Consider the following 19,892-nt stretch of genomic DNA (forward strand, 5'->3'; position numbering starts at 1 on the left):
ATTCACTGCATGCGAACAGCAATCCAAAACTTTCAAAGAACATTAAAGTATTAATAGACTTGCCCCATTTTATAATGAACTAAAATCATGTCCCCAAAGTAACACATGTGCAGGATTCATCTATTCTATATAATAAGCGCTTTTTATAGAAAAACTGCCAGTACATTCATTTTACAGAGGGACAGACATGCACTGAATGGAAAGACTTCACCAGTTGTACACTTTGCTTAGTCAGGCAGTGCCCCTAGAACTAGATTCCCCCTGTTTTTATCCTACAGGCACAAACTGAAGAAAACCCCAAGTATGCCTGCCTGGTCCATAAACACAGTTTACAGCAGGTAGTCTAATGGATGGAAAAACAAAATAAGCAGATGATCGGTTAAGGATAAAACCGTAAACCCAAGCTTGTGTGGAATGTACGATGTCCCTATGAAGGCGCAATCCTATATGCAACCTCTCGATCAGGGTAACAATGCTCCCAAAGAGATAATGAGAGATTCTATGCTCTGTCTGGTTTAGGTTTTGGAAATCTGACGTTATAGGTTGGTAGTGATGTCTGATTGTTAAAGGTATTGATTAAATGATATGTTATGATTTTAGTGTTATTTGCTTAGAGTGTCTTCTGTTGTTAAGTAATAAATATAACAAAACTAATAAAATAAGAAACTTCTTTTTATAATATTTCAGGTCTGTATTCAAAAACCTGCCAAGCAGGCAAGTTGATCGGATAACTTTACCTGGATAACTGTAGCCAGATATTTGGTGGCACTTATCCGGCTAAAGGTGCTGCTGAATAAATCCAGATGAAGTTATCCGGGTAACTTCAGGTCTGCTATTTCTCCAGCCAGAGTTAACCGGGTAAACTTTGGCCAATGCCGAATAACAGTGCTGCTCAAAGTGAAACTGCGCCCTGGCAATGTCCTCCCAGTGCCGCCTCTTTTTTTGGCCTGGATAAAGTTTGTCTGAGCAACTATTTGCCTGGACAAAATTCAGCTGGAGAGTGGGAGGAAAATTTCATAATCGGGATTTGTCCACCTCACTCCAAAAGTTAGCCAGACAAACTCTTTGAATATAGGCCTCGTAGCCCCTACTGTGTTCTTTGCAATTTCTGAATTTTCATGTTAAACTGTGTCAGCCCACAAAACAACTTTTTGCATCAGTGAATATCATTGAAAATAAGCCTGTAAAAAAAAACCAAAAAAAACCTACAAAAGCCTTTCCATGATTTGGTCAGCACTCAAATCCTTAGAGACTGCTATAGGAGGACTGACAAGAGAGGTTCAAAGTATTAAAGAACAAACCAAACAAAATGCTAACGAACTGGCTATTCAAAAAAAAAAATTTGGGAAAAACAGAAGAGCGGATGGAAATTGTGGAGAAAATACAGTCAAATTTAATACAGTCAGAAATAGAAGCTAATAAAAGACTGGAAAGAATAGAAAATAATTTAAGAGCTCATAATTTGAGGTTCATTAGTTTTCCTGTATTTAGAAACATTTCTCCAGCAGATTTGTTTAAATTATATGTATCTCAGGTATTGAAAATTCCAGATGAAATTAAGCCTGTAATTACCAAAGCCTATTACCTGTTTCCTGTTGATTCTAATTCTAATCAAAGCAATGTGGAAGATATACCTTTGCCAGATATAACAGCCCTTTTGGAATCCTCACAAGAGATGGTGGTTTCTTATAGAAGACCATTATTAGTTTCTTTTGCTTTTTTAATGGATAAGAACAATCAGGTCTATCCAGTACCGAGCGGTAGGAAGAGCTGCGTTAGTGCCTGCGGCACCCGCGGTTGCCGCACGCACAGTGCAGCTCACCTACCGCTCGATCCTGAACACTAATTTTATGTAAATGTAAACCGTGTCTGTGAAGCCTTAGGCCCGCGCAACCCATTGTACTGGATAGAGCGCCTATACAGTATCCTGGGTGCGCGGGCCTAACGCTTCACGCCACGCTGGTATCTGTCATTTCAAATGTCATTTGAAATGACAGATACCAGGAAGTCGGGACTGCCAGAAGCAAAAAAAAAAAAGTTGCTTCGCCGCTGTGTCTCTTCTCCCCTCCTCCTGGAGCAGGGCGCGAAGAAAAGACACAGCGGCGAAGCAACTTTTTTTTTTTGCTTCGCCGCTGTCAGTGTCTCTTTTCCCCTCCCGGAGCAAGGCTGCTTTTCGCGCCCTGCTCCGGGAGGAGGGGAGAAGAGACACAGCGGCGAAGCAACTTACTTTTGCATCCCCGACCTGACCCGACTTACTTTTGCAGCCGTCCGGCCATCTGAAGAAGATATCGTGGCTCCTGCCTCCCGGAGGAAGATGGCTGCCAGCACGGGGGAAAGTGGCCCCTGTGCATTCAATTGGCTGCTCAAGACGTGACGTCACATGCCGTGACGCCAAACGTCGTGACGTCACGTCTTGAGCAGCCAATTGAATGCACAGGGGCCGCTTTCCCCCGTGCTGGCAGCCATCTTCCTCCGGGAGGCAGGAGCCACGATATCTTCTTCAGATGACCGGACGGCTGCAAAAGTAAGTCGGGGATGCAAAAGTAAGTTGCTTCGCCGCTGTGTCTCTTCTCCCCTCCTCCCGGAGCAGGGCGCGAAAAGCAGCCTTGCTCCGGGAGGAGGGAAGAAGAGACACAGCGGCGAAGCAACTTTTTTTTTTTTGCTTCGCCGCTGTCAGTGTCTCTTTTCCCCTCCCGGAGCAAGAGACTGACAGCGGCGAAGCAAAAAAAAAAAAGTTGCTTCGCCGCTGTGTCTCTTCTCCCCTCCTCCCGGAGCAGGGCGCGAAAAGCAGCCTTGCTCCGGGAGGAGGGAAGAAGAGACACTGACTGTGAAGCGACTTAGTTTTTGCTTTTGGTTTTTTCGCTTCGGGAGGAGGGGAGAGGACTGGGGCTGCCCCGGAGACTGGCACCCATGATCGCAGCCGGGGCAGGTGAGCGGGAGCTGGGGGAAAGCTTGCCACCTACCCTTACCCCTGCCTCTACCGCAGGGGTCAGGGTAGGCGGTAAGTTAGCAGGTTAAACGCGCGACAAACGGCAGGGAAAACTAGCGATAGTCGGGGCGCGGGTTACGGGATGCTAGGGAATAGCTAATTCGCTCGTTTGCATGCAATATGCATGCCGCGTGCGGAAGGGGTTGCCCGGGGAATTTAGGACGCGGTAGGAATAGGTTAAAGGGGATTCGGGATCGCAGGAAGGGCTAACGCGGCCGGAAAGTGAGTAGAGAGCCGGTTAGGGACGGGGAAACCGCGGACGCACTTTACAGGATAGACCTGAATGTCTTTAAACATTTTTTTCGTAATAATCATGTTTTATTCTTTGGGCAAAAGATATGGTGCTACCCAGATCTAGTTAAACAGACACAACAGCGCAGAAAATTATTTCTTAATATGAGACCGGAAGTCCTCCAGTTGGGAGGAACTTTTAAGTTACAATTTCCCTGTAAGTGTCATGTTAAGAGTGGGGAACAGAGATATATTTTTCTAGAACCTTCCCAGTTAAGGTCCTTTCTCGACTCTCGCACCAACCCCACTTAAACTTACTGTTTAGGTGTATGTGAATACATAAGGTGGAGGTAATCAGGGCGTAACAATAGTTTATAGTTTATTATTTCTTTGTATAATGCTCCTCGTTACCAGCTCTCCCATGCTTTCCTTTATTAATTGAGTACAATGTAGTTAAATTGTATTAGACAATGAATAATTTTCATTTTGTGTGAATTACCTTAATTGTACCCAAATATTTCTTTAACAAGTGAATACTTGGATGTATCTTAAAAAGCAATAAATAAAAAATAAAAAAAAAACCAAAACCTACAAAAGCCAAGTGTGCATCACATAGGCCGTGCAAAAAAGGCAGTGGCTGTATAATGGGTACTTCTCTGAAAAAAATGTGCTTACTGGGGTTCAAATTGAGGATCCCAACTCAGCTAAGTTTTGAATGGAAACGCCTGCACCGGAGGACAACACTTCTAATATCGCAAAAAAAAGATTACAAACAATTTTAATATTTTGTACTGCATACTAAGCGCGGACATCACTTTTTGACATAAAATTCAAATAAAAGAAAAAAAGAAAGTACCAGGAGCTGTGATTAGCAGCTATCTCGCTGGGCACATTGAGAGGTTGTGATTGCTCCTACAGAGATACACATTCAACACAAGCTGGTCTGCATTTTTTTTTCCCTTAGTCAAACATCATAGAGTCCACATTGAGCCACTGTGCTGCTTGGCAAGTTAGCTAGATACACTTATCTGGCTAACTTAAGTCAGGATATTCAGTGGTACAGCAGCGCCACTAAAGATACCCAGCTATCTTAAAGTTAGCTGGACAAGTATATCTGGCTAACTTTATGACAGACCTGTGACCCAACCAGAGGCAGCCAGATATGTTATCCGGCTAACAGAATATCAGAGCTAGCTGGAAAACTTTTCTGGCTCCTCCCCGATCCGCCCATTCCCTGCTCCTGAGTTATCCGGCTAAGTGGCATCTGCTGACCATAGCCAGGTATTCAGTGGTGCCACTTAGCCAGATAAGTCCTATTTTTCCAACTACCTTTCTTTTGAATATCAAGCTTCTTGTGATATTTTTCAAGTTCTCTAATGGAGTCATTCACACACCCAAACAGAGGAAGGAGCAAGACTCTCCCTGTGCATTCCCTTAAGCTTTTCAGCTTTCTCTAATTTGTCATCCCTAAATAAAGAAATGGAACAGACAAGAAGAAAAGCATTTCTTACAGTTCATGTGTGCCATGAGTAATTAATCTGTGTTTTTAAGCAGGAAGAATTACCAGAAGTACCTGGCACAGCGGCACAGTATCCCTCACTCATACCAGGACAGTCCCATAATCTGTACTGAAAGGAGACTTGCTTTTGGCCTTGCCATCACACTCAAACAATAAGAAACAACAGCCAGGCGCCCAGGCCCCATGCACTGTACTTACCACATCAATATCAAAGGAAGACTGCTCCAGTTTCTAAGCCTGAGGATTTGCTTGCCTGCCTCGAGGACCCTAACCAGGCTGCTGGGGGGGGAGCAAACTCATAAGAACATAAGAACATGCCATACTGGGTCAGACCAAGGGTCCATCAAGCCCAGCATCCTGTTTCCAACAGTGGCCAATCCAGGCCATAAGAACCTGGCAAGTTCCCAAAAACTAAGTCTATTCCATGTTACCATTGCTAGTAATAGCAGTGGCTATTTTCTAAATCAATTTAATTAATAGCAGGTAATGGACTTCTTCTCCAAGAACTTATCCAATCCTTTTTTAAACACAGCTACATTAACTGCACTAACCACATCCTCTGGCAACAAATTCCAGAGTTTAATTGTGCGTTGAGTAAAAAAGAACTTTCTCTGATTAGTTTTAAATGTGCCCCATGCTAACTTCATGGAGTGCCCCCTAGTCTTTCTATTATCTGAAAGAGTAAATAACCGATTCACATCTACCCGTTCTAGACCTCTCATGATTTTAAACACCTCTATCATATCCCCCCTCAGCCGTCTCTTCTCCAAGCTGAAAAGTCCTAACCTCTTCAGCCTTTCCTCATAGGGGAGCTGTTCCATCCCCTTTATCATTTTGGTCGCCTTTCTCTGTACCTTCTCCATTACAACTATATCATTCTTGAGATGCGGCGACCAGAACTGTACACAGTATTCAAGGTGCGGTCTCACCATGGAGCGATACAGAGGCATTATGACATTTTCCGTTTTATTAACCATTCCCTTCCTAATAATTCCCAACATTCTGTTAGCTTTTTTGACTGCCGCAGCACACTGAGCTGACGATTTCAAAACCAAAGCAGGCACAGCGAAGCGTTCTTTGGATGTGAGTGGAAACTTCAGGGCTTCCAACTCTAGATCTGGCAGAGCTCCCAGCATCTTTGGGGGGGGGGGGGAGGGGGGAGGATGAATGGACCTCGCAGCTAGGAAAGATAAACCAGTACACCAGGGCTGGTGGAAGCTCTGGGTGGGCAAGGTGGGCCACCTACAGCCCCACTGTTCTGGGGGCGGCAGTGGGAGGACTGAACCGGGTTGGCATTGATTGGGGGCCTGAGCCTTGCCAAAGCAGCGGGAGCTTGCCGGCGTGCTCCCTGCCACTTTCTCTACCTCCCTTACTCTGCCGGCTCCCCCCCCCCCCCCCCCCCCGGCGTCAGCTTTCAGTCGCGCCATGACCCGGCTTAACTTCTGGCTCCTGCCAGCCGCAGACTCACGATCTCACTTGTGGTGGTGACGGACATCAGAAACACTCTCTGTTGCTTTCTCAATATACCCCGGGGTCCTGGGGTTGGAGGGGGAGAGAGGAACGCTCTGGAGCTGGGTGGTGGTGGTGGGGTTTGGCAGAGAGAGGAAGAGAAATGCTTCTGGGGCTGGGGCACCGTGGCCTGCAGTGTCTCTCTCCAGCTTGTTTCACTGTATCTCAATACTTCCAGAAGTGGCAGCACCGGCAAGAAAACGTGACACCCCCTAGACACACACCTGTGTATCCTGGTGAATGTACTTCCGCCATAGAAGAAAGAATGACAAGTAACCGCATGCTGCTATTAGGATTCATCAAGACGCACCACAGCCAGAGAGACTGTGGAGGCCTCAAGCACAACTACCTTTTCTGGCTGAGACCTGGAGAAAACAGGGGAGGGAAAGAGACGAACTGAGGGGCAGGCAGGACTCAGAAGGGACACATGCAGAGGAGGGAAAGAGAACCACACACAATGGATGCTGGGGTGTGCAGCAAAATAAGACGTGAGAAAGAAATACTGTTTCCACTGCTAACAGAGAGAGAGGGGAGCAAGAGAGGGCTAAGGAGAGATGCAGACTCTGCTTTCACTTGGAAACATTGCCGATGAAAGCTCTGTCTAGGGAAGGCCGGGCTCAAACTCCAGCTCAGAACCTTCTCTGGATCACAGGTGCCTCAGAGAATCGGGGAACCTGGGCAGAGTCAAATGAAAACCCACTTGCTGGTATTTTTCATCTTACTGACATTTTGACTTTCCACCTCTGAAACCAGTCAAATGTGTATACATTTAATTTTAATATTGCAAAAATTGAAGGCGTGTGTCTATTTCATTGCATCGCGACCAATCCAGGCAAGGCCTTAGTTCTTTCTGGCTAAAAGTCCCTTGACACACTTTAGGCGCAGTGACCACATATAATTCAGAGGGGACCAACTCCGCTTCCCCAGAGCCACAAACAGGCCTGTTTCCAAACATGCACTTACCTCCATTGTATGCAAATCTATCTCATGCATATTCATTGTGGATATCCTGAAAACCAGGCCTGTTTGTGGCTCTCCAGGACCGGAGTTGCTGCCCCCTGCCATAGTTGTTTACAGTGGTCCATTTTTACCAGAAACCTATTTTTTCACAAACATTCGTTAAAATAATTCAGCAGCCAGGTTCTGTTCAATGAAACCTTCTTTAGAAGAACCAAAATTGTGGATTCAGCCTGTTCAGAATAAGAAGAATCACTGTAAACAGTTAAAGAAAGCAAGCCAGACATCCTGATACAATTCCCGCATCTAACTGCATCTGTGGAGGAGAGAGCACCAAGGACAGACAATGGACAGAGATAATATAAATAAGCAGGCAGATACACAGATAAACGTAAATTAGAGAGAGACAGATAAATGGAGAGAGATAAATTGCTCTGATAAACTGACCAGATAACTAAATAGAAAGAAATCAATGAAATACAGAGATTGCATGGATAGGCAATAAGTAGAGATACAAAGAAATTTAAGAGGGGGAAAGGTGGCTAGAGAAATGGTATACTTTATTCCTTAGAAATGTAGTGCAATCTATAATGTATTTTTTGCCCTCTTTTTGAGTTTGCATGACAAGAAATCAACTTAAAAGACCTTACCAAATAAAAATGAAAGATGACACTGAAATTTGCTAGCTGGCAAGTCCTGGTTCTGTGCCCATGTCAGCAATGAAAATTGCCTTAAGCTTTCCCATAACTCTCAGGAACCAAAAATAGCTCAAACCATCCAGCCTCAAACACTGCTGCACCTTCACCCTAGATAAACTTTGGATTTAAATCACATGCATTCACTTGCACACCGTACAGTACAGCGAGTTCATCTCCACCCATTCCTGAAGAAAGGATCAGGCCAGCAGCATCCTGTGTTAATATAGTCCTATTATTTATGCTTTCCAAAGGAAGAATAATGAGTGAAGTGGTCAAGCCTCTACGGCTGGCAGCTGGGATATCCAGCACCCACGCATTGCAGTACAGACAGACAGGCTGGATGGGTTATAACTGATCTTTTTCTGCCATCACTATTGCATTACTGTGTTACAAAGTGTGAAAATGGATGCAGTTTTAAATACCTACACAGAATCATAGAACTATCCTTACATAAACACTTTTATAATCACAGATATGGACACGGTCAAACACAATAAACCAGGACACTTTAGCTGATAAAACTGCCGCTCATGCAGGGAAAAAGAGAGCCGAGTTTTTCAACTGGACAAAGAGTGTGTGTGAAACCTTACCACAGTACTCCAGAGAGGGGCAGTTTAATCAGATGTTAGTTCCACTTTTACTCCAGCGAAAATGTTGCTCCTGATCTGCCACCAACTGTGGTTAGATTATGAGGCAGGACAGGAGGAAACAAAAAACAGAAGAACTGTGAGAATAGGGAGATTTGTGAACAGAAATGAAGTTAGAGGAGAAGAGGTGAGTCTGCGGAGGGTTCAGAGAACAAACTGGAGTGATGGGCTATTATTTCTTGGAACAAGTTATGTAACAAATCTTACCACCGCCCTACTACACACATAGTGAAAGGCTTTGGGAGGTCCTAACAAAGCAACAAACCAAACATTTGAAGAAATCAAGAAGCTGATGATCATTTACAGTGTAGAGTGCCACAGCTTAAACAAGAGTTGACAACTGCCTACCGACTACCACTAAAAGAAATAGGGACAAATATTAAATAGTACTTTTGGCTTTAACATAGTGCTTTGTCCAGGGCTCCTTACAATAATTACGCAATCTAAACCCACTAAAATAAAAGAAGCCTAAAGGAAAGATGGGGAAATTAACCTAGGCCAACTTAATAATTTTAAAGCAAGCAAATTGTTTCCCTCCCGTCAGTCTCAAAGCACTCCTCTGTTCCCTCAGCCTTGATCTCAGAGACACACAGCTCACCGCACAAGACAGGACCAGGGCCATAACTAGGGGTGTGTGAGAGGGACAGCTGGCCATGGGGCCAGGCCCTTCGGGGGTGGAAAAATGACAGAAATGCAAGTGTGGGTTGCCAGCAGATGAGGAGCCAAGAAGAGTGCTACTTCCCGATTCAGGCTCAGGGAGAGGGGTAAAAAAAGAGACTGGAGATTCAGAGTGGAGGGGGTAAAGGGAACGGGAGGGGGGAACAGGGTTTGATATAATACCCCAGGCACTAAAATGCCTCATTATATTTCTGGGTTGATAAAACAAGAGGGTAGGCGATCTAAGAAAGCCGTGAGGGCAACACAATAGATTAGATGCCAAATGTCCGTTTAGAATTTTTATTTTGGAGACTCGCTCATCAAATAAAAAAGCCCGACTCAGGCCGAGTTTCGCCCACGCAATTGGGCTGCCTCAGGGGCTGTATGCAATATCTCTTGTATGTGTATGATTGTTATCTCCTACCATCGGGTATATCATAAGGTCTGTGAAACGTGCAAAAACCGTGACTGTTCGTACATTCACGACAGCATTTCAGCAGCACACCGGTCTCCTTCTAACAATCATACACATACAAGAGATATTGCATACAGCCCCTGAGGCAGCCCAATTGCGTGGGTGAAACTCGGCCTGAATCGGGCTTTTTTCATTTGATGAGCGAGTCTCCAAAATAAAAATTCTAAACGGACATTTGTCATTATATTTTAAAAGTCATCTGAAGGGAAGGAAAATCCTCCAGCTCATGCCAAGAATATATTTTTCACATTCTTAAATACACCAAGCTCATGTAAGAAAAAGGAGTAATAAGAGCCCACCCTTGGACAGATATGGGGGGGGGGGGAGAGAGATTAAAATTCCTTTAATGAATTTTTAGCTCATCAGCTTATTATAATGTAACCCTTACTTGGGGGTTTTAGTCCCAAGGGCACACAAACAAATTTAGTTTCCTTCAGGGCTGTTCCGGCTAGTAATTTACTCCCATGCTTAACTATTTATCTTGGGGGGGATCCCTTTTATGGGGAGGGGGGGGGAGGGAAGCTCTTGCTTCTGGCCCAGATCATGGGATCTTGCTTTTAGTGTGTGCAGAGAGTAGGTGCATCCCATGGGGTGAGATGCTGGGACAAATCAGACCAGGATCTGGGTGTTAAAATAAAGTTTACTGATTTGATAAAAATTAAATGAAAATCCATTTGTCCATAATGTTTAAGTTGCATCTGACAGCTGGTGCATGACTGCATTTCTCTGTAGGTAGGTGTCCTTTTATTTCAGGCACCGGGCAGAGCTCCCATGGTGATTTTACTTGTACAAGGCTCACCCAGCAGCTAACCAAGAATCCTATTGGAGGGGGTCCCCGCGAACATGGGAAAGTCCTACCCGACTTCCGTTTATTCATGATTGCCCAGCCTGTCCTGGTCCCATGGGGTGGACATCCGAGTGGAAACTCCCAGAACTCTGGTCCTTCTCCTCAATGTTAATACTGGTGACTTCTTTTGAACATGGGAGCCAGTCTATGCCAGCCTGGGAACCCTGGGTGAGTCAAAAACCTCCCAAAACAAAACCCAAATTCTTGCTGCCTGAAAACCACTCGGTGGCTGCTGCTTTATTAACACTGGTGCTTGCCCCATCGAGGATGTAGATTAAGGCTCACTGGTCTTTAGCCCTTGTCCACTGTGTCCGGGGAGGGCCTTCTCCAAATGACTCAAGGTTTAAGCAGGAGTCCCTTCTGAAAAAAAGTCAGGATACATCTTGGCCATCAAAAATCTCACTCAGAAGGATCTGTCACTGGTGCTTGCCCTATATAGGATGCAGAGGGGCTCACAAGCCTTCAGGTCTCTGGGATGAAAGCCCTTTTTCCCCCAAAGGGAATCAGGCAAAAATCTATCTCACTGCAACTAAATACAGGACATCCCTCTGGCAGGGTGTGCACAGAGAGGAACCTCTTAAAAACATAAAGATCCTGATGAGGCAGGGAGGCCTCACCATAAGAACATAAGAAACTGCCATGCTGGGTCAGACCAAGGGTCCATCAAGCCCAGTATCCTGTTTCCAACAGAGGTCAAATCAGGCCCCAAGAACCTGGCAAGTACCCAAAAACAAAGAAGATCCCATGCTACTGATGCAATTAATAGCAGTGGCTATTCCCTAAGTAAAATTGATTAATAGCAGTTAATGGATTTCTCCTCCAAGAACCTATCCAAACCTTTTTTGAACCCAGCTACACTAACTGCACTAACCACATCCTCTGGCAACAAATTCCAGAGCTTTATTGTGCGTTGAGTGAAAAAGAATTTTCTCCGATTAGTCTTAAATGTGCTACTTGCTAACTTCATGGAGTGTCCCCTAGTCCTTCTATTATCCGAAAGAGTAAATAACCGATTTATATCTACTCGTTCAAGACCTCTCATGATCTTAAAGACCTCTATCATATCCCCCCTCAGCTGTCTCTTCTCCAAGCTGAACAGCCCTAACCTCTTTAGCCTTTCCTCATAGGGAAGCTGTTCCATCCCCTTTATCATTTTGGTTGCCCTTCTCTGTACCTTCTCCATCGCAACTATATCTTTTTTGAGATGCGGCGACCAGAATTGTACACAGTATTCAAGGTGTGGTCTCACCATGGAGCGATACAGAGGCATTATGACATTTTCTGTTCTATTAACCATTCCCTTCCTAATAAATCCTAACATTCTATTTGCTTTCTTGGCTGCTGCAGCACACTGAGCTGATGATTTTAAAGTATTATCCACTATGATGCCTAGATCTTTTTCCTGGGTGGTAGCTCCTAATAAGGAACCTAACATCGTGTAACTACAGCAACGGTTATTTTTCCCTATATGCAATACCTTGCACTTGTCCACATTAAATTTCATCTGCCATTTGGATGCCCAATCTTCAAGTCTTGCAAGGTCCTCCTGCAATGTATCATAGTCTGCTTGTGATTTAACTACTCTGAATAATTTTGTATCATCTGCAAATCTGATAACCTCACTCGTCGTATTCCTTTCCAGATCATTTATATATATATTGAAAAGCATCGGTCCAAGTACAGATCCCTGAGGCACTCCACTGTTTACCCTTTTCCACTGAGAAAATTGACCATTTATTCCTACTCTCTGTTTCCTGTCTTTTAGCCAGTTTGTAATCCACAAAAGGACATCGCCTCCTATCCCATGACTTTTTAGTTTTCGTAGAAGCCTCTCATGAGGGACTTTGTCAAACGCCTTCTGAAAATCCAAATACACTACATCTACCGGTTCACCTTTATCCACATGTTTATTAACCCCTTCAAAAAAATGAAGCAGATTTGTTAGGCAAGACTTCCCTTGGGTAAATCCATGTTGACTATGTTCCATTAAATCATGTCTTTCTATATGCTTTACAATTTTGTTCTTGAGAATAGTTTCCACTATTTTTCCTGGCACTGAAGTCAGGCTCACTGGTCTATAGTTACCCGGATCGCCCCTGGAGCCTTTTTTAAATATTGGGGTTACATTGGCCACCCTCCAGTCTTCAGGTACAAAGGATGATTTTAATGATATGTTACAAATTTTAACTAATAGATCATAAATTTCATTTTTTAGTTCCTTCAGAACCCTAGGATGCATACCATCCGGTCCAGGTGATTTGCTACTCTTTAGTTTGTCAATCTGGCCTACTACATCTTTCCAGGTTCACAGTGATTTCGTTCAGTTCGTCTGACTCATCACCCCTGAAAACCATCTCCGGAATTGGTATCTCCCCAAGATCCTCATTAGTAAACACGGAGGCAAAGAATTCATTTAGTCTTTCTGCAATGGCCTTATCTTCCCTAAGAGCCCCTTTAACCCCTCATAGAAACATAGAAACATAGAAATGACGGCAGAAGAAGACCAAACGGCCCATCCAGTCTGCCCAGCAAGCTTCACATTTTTTTCTCATACTTATCTGTTTCTCTTAGCTCTTTGGTTCTATTTCCCTTCCACCCCCACCATTAATGTAGAGAGCAGTGATGGAGCTGCAACCAAGTGAAATATCAAGCTTGATTAGTTTATGGGTAGTAGGGGAAGTAACCGCCGCAATAAGCAAGCTACACCCATGCTTATTTGTTTTACCCAGACTGTGTTGTTCAGCCCTTATTGGTTGTTTTTCTTCTCCCCTGCTGTTGAAGCAGGGAGCTATGCTGGATATGCGTGAAGTATCAGTTTTTCTTCTCCCCTGCCGTTGAAGCAGAGAGCTATGCTGGATATGCGTGAAGTATCAGTTTTTCTTCTCCCCTGCCGTTGAAGCAGGATATGCATTGAAAGTGAAGTATCAGGCTTATTTGGTTTGGGGTAGTAACCGCCGTAACAAGCCAGCTACACCCCGCTTTGTGAGTGCGAATCCTTTTTTCTTCTCCCCTGCCGTTGAAGCAGAGAGCTATGCTGGATATGCGTGAAGTATCAGTTTTTCTTCTCCCCTGCCGTTGAAGCAGAGAGCTATGCTGGATATGCGTGAAGTATCAGTTTTTCTTCTCCCCTGCCGTTGAAGCAGAGAGCTATGCTGGATATGCGTGAAGTATCAGTTTTTCTTCTCCCCTGCCGTTGAAGCAGAGAGCTATGCTGGATATGCGTGAAGTATCAGGTTTTCTTCTCCCCTGCCGTTGAAGCAGGGAGCTATGCTGGATATGCGTGAAGTATCAGTTTTTCTTCTCCCCTGCCGTTGAAGCAGAGAGCTATGCTGGATATGCATTGAAAGTGAAGTATCAGGCTTATTTGGTTTGGGGTAGTAACCGCCGTAACAAGCCAGCTACTCCCCACTTTGTGAGTGCAAATCCTTTTTTCCACATTCCCTCTGTCATCTAATGGTCCAACTGACTCCCTCACAGGTTTCTTGCTTTGGATATATTTTAAAAAGTTTTTATTATGAGTTTTTGCCTCTATGGCCAATTTCATTTCAAATTCTCTCTTTGCCTGTCTTATCAATGTTTTACACTTAGTTTGACAATGCTTATGTTTTATCCTATTTTCTTCAGATGAATCCTTCTTCCAATTTTTGAAGGATGTTTTTTTGGCTAAAATAGCCTCTTTCACCTCACCTTTTAACCATGATAGTAATCGTTTGCCTTTCTTCCACCTTTCTTAATGCGCGGAATACATATGGACTGCGCCTCTAGGATTGTATTTTTAAACAATGTCCATGCCTGTTGAACACTTTTAACCTTTGCAGCTGCACCTTTCAGTTTTTTCTAACAATTTTTCTCATTTTATCAAAGCTTCCCTTTTTAAAATTTAGTGTTAGAGCTGCAGATTTACTTATTGTCCCCCTTCCAGTTATTAGTTTAAATTTGATCATGTTATGATCACTGTTGCCAAGTGGCCCCACCACCATTACTTCTCTCACCAAATCTTGCGTTCCACTAAGAATTAAATCTAAAATAGCTCCCTCTCTTGTTGGTTCCTGAACCAATTGCTCCATGAAGCAATCATTTATTACATCCAGGAACTTTATGTCTCTAGCAAGTCCTGATGTTACATTTACCCAGTCAATATTGGGGTAATTGAAATCTCCCATTATTATTGCACTGCCAAATTGGTTTGCTTCCCTGATTTCTCTTAGCATTTCATCATTTTGTCCAGGTGGACGGTAGTATACTCCTATCACTATACTCTTACCCAACACACATGGGATTTCTACCCATATAGATTCTACTGAGCATTTACTCTCTTGTATGATCTTTATCCTGTTGGACTCTATACCCTCCCGGACATAAAGTGCCACACCCCCACCAAGTTGATCCTCCCTATCATTGCGATATAATTTGTACCCTGATATAGCACTGTCCCATTGGTTATCCTCCTTCCACCAAGTCTCTGTGATGCCAATTATGTCAATCTCATCATTTGCTGCTATACACTCTAACTCTCCCATCTTACTACTTAGACTTCTGGCATTGGCATACAGACATTTCAAAGTGTGTTTTTTGTTTGTTTTAACAACCTGCTTTTCAGTTGTTTGGGATAATTCGGAAATCATTAGTTTTGGTGATTTTTTACATATAGGTATTTGAACTATGTTTGCATTTAATGGAACCTCATTGTTGGGATGCCCTAACTCTCCTGTTTCATTAGTATCCTTCAAGGATACATTTCTCCGAACCATGCACTGCTGAGTGACTGTCTGCTTTCCCCCTTGTTCTAGTTTAAAAGCTGCTCTATCTCCTTTTTGAAAGTTAGTGCCAGCAGCTTGGTTCCACTCTGGTAAGGTGGAGCCCATCCTTTCGGAAAAGTCTCCCCTTTCCCCAAAAGTTTCCCCAGTTCCTTACAAAGCTGAATCCCTCTTCCCTGCACCAGCATCTCATCCACGCATTAAAACTCTGGAGCTCTGCCTGCCTCTGGGGACCTGCACGTGGAACAGGAAGCATTTCAGAGAATGCCACCCTGGAGGTTCTGGATTTCAGCTTCCTACCTAAAATCCTAAATTTGGCTTCCAGAATCTCCCTCCCAGATTTTCCTATGTCGTTGGTACCCACATGTACCACGACAACCAGCTCCTCCCCAGCACTGTCTATAATCCTATCTAGGTGACGCGTGAGGTCTGCCACCTTCGCACCAGGCAGGCAAGTTACCAGGCGATCCTCACGCCCACCAGCCACCCTGCTCTGAATCTAAATCAAACTGACTCTGCTCCAGAGTAGACTCCCAAACTGGATGGCAAGGCAGACCGCTCTATTGTCATCCAGCACAATTCTCAGAAGGTCTTAGGTCCCTGGACAATGAGGTTAACTTTTGGGGTAACTACCCCGAACAGCTCCTTGGCCTGAGCTGGCGTAAAAGCCATACTCCACTCCTTAAAGTTGGCTTGTTGGTGAAACGATGCAGGCCTCGGGCAGCCCAACGACACTGAGCTGGTGGATATGGTGTCCAACGACCTCGCTCTGTCTCGACCCAGATGAGGGGCAGACATGGCTTTGAGTTACCCAGGAGGGATTTGTATTGAGGTCAAAGGCCGCGTGGTCTCCGGCTCAATCAATTTTACTGTCCACCGGCCTCACCCAATGATGGAATCATTGCTGCTTCCAGTTCTTGTTGCTCGGCTCATATGTTTACTGGGATCACTGCTGGCCCCACCCGCAGGGGAGTCTTCTATGGTGGCCTCCACTCCCACGTCAGGGCTAGCCCCGCTGAGGAAGGCTCGACCACACTGCCTCAGGCTTGGGTGCGCTAGCTCCCACTGGGGCACATAATACTCTCGGCGAGAGAAGGTTTTCAACTGCCACCACCTTGTCTTTCCTGGCACTGCCACTGCTCTCCTCTGATCCTTCCGCAGAAGTCTGATCACCACATTGGTGAATCGCCATCCGACAAAAAGCACTGGTAGTGGAAGAGCCTTCTCTCCATCCTACAGTAATCCCAGGGCCCTCTCCCCAGGGTCCTGAAACAGAGCGCTACTGCAGTAATAGGAATGTGGATTCACGCTTCAGGGCGTTTGCAGGCTCGGCAGTCTATGCACCCGACCGCCAGAATAGCTCCAGGTCCCAGCAAACGACATTTGCAGGACCACTCTATATTGCAAGGGTCACGCCAACTCGGTAAGTCTGAAAACATGAGCAGGTCCACAGACAGGTACCACTGTGTCACTCACCCACTGGCCTCCGAGGATTTATACCGCATACACTTCTTCACAAATCATCTCTCTGTTGGGCTGCCCCCTCGAGAAAAAGTCAGCTTCAGTTCAGATTTCTCAGCAATGCTGTTCTTTAAAAGCTGCACTGCTTTATTTTTGCTGCCTTGCACAAGTGTAAATGGGTTAGTGTAACTGGGTTTCGATAAAACCATAACAGTAGCAATAGCAGCTTGTGATCTATCTGTTTGGGTACTTGCCAGGTACATGTGTCTTGGATTGGCCACTGTTGGAAACAGGATGCTGGGCTTGATGGACCCTTGGTCTGACCCAGTATGGCATATCTTATGTTAGACGTTGATGTCACTAGTTAGCAGTCAAGACCGGAATGTTCCGTAAATTCAATAAATAATTATTTGTTGAATGGAAAGTTTATTGTTTCCTTTGCTATGCCTTTGTAGTCAATAGTCGCAGCCACTGCTGCAATTACTCGGCGTACACGCCGTTGCCACACTTTCCCTCATGCTAAAGATGACATTGCGAGCATGCCTCCGCTTTTATAGTACTTTATTGGCCATAAGTCACATATGCTGTGGTGACGTCAGACTCACACATTGAATGTATATTCTTCTTTGGCGTGCTTTCCTTTCCCGCTGATGCTAGAGTGCAGATCAAGTGCCATTTTAAGTAATATTTTATGTAACATTTTTACAGGAGGTAGACAAGCGCTCCATTCCAAAAACCTCCCCCCAACTTCACACTTCCAGCAGTTTGGCACATTGCACCACAGGCAAACGGAGATAGGGAAAAATAACTGAAGCAGTTGGAGGCAGATGGTACCAACAGGCATTTTCAAAGCCATCTCACCCCATATATCCACAGTCACACACATGCAGTCTACATTCCAGTGCAGCCCAACCCCCATTCCCCCCCCCCCAACACACACACACACACACATACATAACTTACACACATTCACACACCACACATGCAAACATCTATGGTGACACCTGCTCACATACACCCCCAGTCACCTGCCACCCACACATATTTTCATCTTTATAAATTATTAACAAACCACCACCATGACCTTTTTGGCGAAGCTGCAAAATGTAAGTATAACCAGGAGAACACACAACTGGTTAAGCTATACTTGGTCAGAGTCTAACAACCAGGATTCAGAAATGCAAAAGAAATCAGGTGGTGTGGAAAAAATATCAAACATACACTCACACTGCCTTTATACACACACACATACCCCCTATATACCTCCACTCTCCTGCTTTCTACTTTCCCCTCTACGCACACCCACACACTCCCACGCAGACTCACCCCACACATTCCTACACACATCCCCACACACTCCAGCTGCCTCAGTTATTTTTCCCTATCTCCATTTGCCTGTGGTGCGATGTGCCAAATTGTTGGAAGTGTGAAGTTGGGGGGAGGCTTTTGGAATGGAGCGCACGTCTATCTCCTGTAAAAGTTTTCCTGTAGAACACAATAGGGATTTTATTTTATTTATTTTTTTATGACTTAGTTCTCTGAAAATACTGACTTGATATTTCTGGTTTTCAAACTCTTCCAAGATATTTTACACCCACATCCCTACCACACACCCCCTCACACACTTCCCCCAGACACACACACCCATAAACATACACACACTCGTCTACATACCCCACCTATGCCCCAAAAACACCTACCCTCCCCCATTTTCCTCAAACACAGCTCCATAATCCTCCACCACTCACCTTTTCTATACATCTAGCTTTACCCACTATGTTTTTTATTGAGTCTGGTTTAAAGCAGCAGTGCTTCTAACTAGGTCAATTCTGCTTATATCTGAGTGAGACAAACAGTGATACATGCTATGGTATCACTCTAACCTCTGATGCTACTTATCTCAGTACAGCCAGGACTCAATTGTGGTTGATTAGGACAGATCAGTATGGACCTATTTCTTCTGACTTTCTCGGTTAGCACCTCATCTCTTTAAATCTATAGTCAGTAGCTGACCCTGTTCCCTTTGGCTCATTCGGGCTGTAGGGACGTGATGCTCTGGACTTTTGGAGCATGCCCAGATCCTATAACTTAGAATGATTATGGAATATTCTATGACTGTAAATAATTGCTTACTGCCTTCAAAAGTATAATCATGAAGATATTTGGATTACCAAACAGAAATTCTGCAGTTATAAACAGAAAAGACCTCTCACATCATTGATTTTTTTTTTAGAACATAAGAACATAAGAAAATGCCATACTGGGTCAGACCAAGGGTCCATCAAGCCCAGCATCCTGTTTCCAACAGTGGCCAATCCAGGCCATAAGAACCTGGCAAGTACCCAAAAACTAAGTCTATTCCATGTAACCATTGCTAATGGCAGTGGCTATTCTCTAAGTGAACCTAATAGCAGGTAATGGACTTCTCCTCCAAGAACTTATCCAATCCTTTTTTAAACACAGCTATACTACCTGCACGAACCACATTCTCTGGCAACAAATTCCAGAGTTTAATTGTGCGTTGAGTAAAAAGAACTTTCTCCGATTAGTTTTAAATGTGCCCCATGCTAACTTCATGGAGTGTCCCCTAGTCCTTCTACTATCTGAAAGAGTAAATAACCGATTCACATCTACCCGTTCTAGACCTCTCATGATTTTAAACACCTCTATCATATCCCCCCTCAGTCGTCTCTTCTCCAAGCTGAAAAGTCCTAATCTCTTTAGTCTTTCCTCATAGGGGAGTTGTTCCATTCCCCTTATCATTTTGGTAGCCCTTCTCTGTACCTTCTCCATCGCAATTATATCTTTTTTGAGATGCGGCGACCAGAATTGTACACAGTATTCAAGGTGCGGTCTCACCATGGAGCGATACAGAGGCATTATGACATTTTCCGTTTTATTCATCATTCCTTTTCTAATAATTCCCAACATTCTGTTTGCTTTTTTGACTGCTGCAGCACACTGAACCGACGATTTCAATGTGTTATCCACTATGACACCTAGATCTCTTTCTTGGGTTGTAGCACCTAATATGGAACCCAACATCGTGTAATTATAGCATGGGTTATTTTTCCCTATATGCATCACCTTGCACTTTTCCACATTAAATTTCATCTGCCATTTGGATGCCCAATTTTCCAGTCTC

General features: G+C 44.3%; 1 protein-coding gene across 2 annotated transcripts in view; it reads right to left on the reverse strand.

The window, feature by feature from the left end:
- The window catches only part of FRAS1 (Fraser extracellular matrix complex subunit 1), an 868,026-nt gene that overhangs the window by 440,824 nt on the left and 407,310 nt on the right, over positions 1-19,892 (reverse strand). The gene's annotated exons all lie outside the window — the stretch shown is intronic.

This window comes from Rhinatrema bivittatum, chromosome 1 (genome assembly GCF_901001135.1).
Source record: "Rhinatrema bivittatum chromosome 1, aRhiBiv1.1, whole genome shotgun sequence".
Taxonomy (NCBI): domain Eukaryota; kingdom Metazoa; phylum Chordata; class Amphibia; order Gymnophiona; family Rhinatrematidae; genus Rhinatrema; species Rhinatrema bivittatum.